Source organism: Halyomorpha halys, unplaced genomic scaffold (genome assembly GCF_000696795.3).
Source record: "Halyomorpha halys isolate HHAL.00 unplaced genomic scaffold, Hhal_1.1 Scaffold1389.1, whole genome shotgun sequence".
NCBI classification, from domain to species: Eukaryota; Metazoa; Arthropoda; class Insecta; order Hemiptera; family Pentatomidae; genus Halyomorpha; species Halyomorpha halys.
This window is the reverse complement of record NW_027109868.1, coordinates 198,837-200,678: the sequence shown is the minus strand read 5'-3', so window position 1 is coordinate 200,678 and position 1,842 is coordinate 198,837. Positions and strand designations below refer to the sequence as shown.

The window sequence follows — 1,842 nt, the reverse complement described above, 5'->3', positions numbered from 1 at the left end:
AATAAATTATATATATATATCATGTTATAAAGGTGGAATCACACATTCAGTATTCACCAAGCACCAAATAATTTCTACTAGCCGAATAATTAGCATTGGAGATAATGAACGAATAAGATGAATTAAACTATACAATCATTCATTATGGAAAAAACAATTATTTGCCATCAGTATCTACTCTGTTACTATGGACATTACTACAGAAACTAATCAGTTTTTTTTTTCAGAGGATCTTAAAACATTTATTTCTTTTGAATACTTGGATTCAAATTTTTTCAAGATTGTAATACTTCCAGAATCTCCAGTTTATTTTGGTTACACAGATTAATTTTTTTTACCTACCTGTGGTCTTCAAATGGGAAATAAATATTGGTTTTAACTGATAGGAATTTTCTTCATTAAAAATTGTCTTTAACCCTGGCAAAAACATAATATTATTTTCTTATTGAAACATCTGCTTCAACATGTTGTTACAAGAAATCTTAATTATCATTTCTTGCTTTGCTATCTGAAGAAGAAAATCATATTTTACGATCACAAATAGATTTCTTATCAATTTGTTTTTCAACATGTCAAGATTTTGAATGTAAAACAAGAATGTTATATATATATATAACATTCTTGTTTTACATTCAAAATCTTGGTATGTATGTATATATAAATGATTGACTGTATTATTTCAAATTATGAAGATGTTCAAGGGTGTGATCAAAAGAAAACAAAAAATAGGTAACTATTTATTTGCTGATGTTTTGCCCCACTTTTTTGAGCTTCATCAGGGCTAAAACGATACAAAATTATATTATTATCATGATCAAAACAAAAACAGTTATCATTATCTAATTATTCTGTATGTTTAGGTTTACACCATTTTATTTAATATTCTTTTACCTTTATTGTATTATATCTATAGTGTATTCATAGTATTAGCCTAACTAAATTTTCTATCGGTATATATTATTAGTTTCATATTCTATCATTTAATTTATATTTAGTTTTTCCTCAATTAGATAATTCTTATAGTTATTATTATAATTATCTTGTTTTTATATCTCTTTCTTGTATTTGAAATGAGACCGTTAACAGTCACCTCGGTTTCAAAATCTCTCATCTGGAACAGGTGGGTGTTCCTGATTTGTTCTTTACTTATTTATTACTATTAATTTTATTCGTATTTATTCTTTCTCAGCTTATTTCTTTTTTTTCCGTCTTTTAGTGTGTTAAAGTTTGTTTTCTCATATCTGTGTTTGTTTTGTTATGTTATTACATCTACATCTACTATTTTAACTAAAAGATAGGAGAATTTGAAAATTGGAAACATGCCATAGTTACAATTGTTCAAACTTTCCATTTTTTCATAAATGCAATAATCTGTCTTGTCAATAATTGTCTTTCAATGACAAAGCATGAATAGGAGCCCTTCCACTGAATTATTTAAACTTCCTACTAAGGTTTTGAAAAATACCCTATAAATCACTTTTTACAAGGAATTTTGTGTCGAAAAACGAATTTTCTACATCTGTATTATTATTGGTCAGAAACATTTATGTTTATTTAATGTTTTGTATCCTCATCGCACAGTGGATCAAGCCAAATCATATTTCTGGACAATAATTCAAAACTAAAAACTGAAATTTAAATCATCTTTTACATTAGCATTCTATACTTGAACATTTAAATTTTAAATTATTATTATTAAAATATTCATATTTCTTTGTTTCTTTTGCATTATATAACTTTATTTTTTATTTCCTTAATCCTGTTATTTTACTTACATATTTAATTACCTACATTCCGTTTTATTTCCCACTTCTTTCATTAATTTATTTTTTATAATTTTCA

At 25.1% G+C, this 1,842-nt stretch overlaps 1 protein-coding gene across 1 annotated transcript in view; it reads left to right on the top strand.

The window, feature by feature from the left end:
- Positions 1 to 1,842, top strand: part of LOC106689538 (protein maelstrom homolog) — a 61,143-nt gene that overhangs the window by 52,049 nt on the left and 7,252 nt on the right. The gene's annotated exons all lie outside the window — the stretch shown is intronic.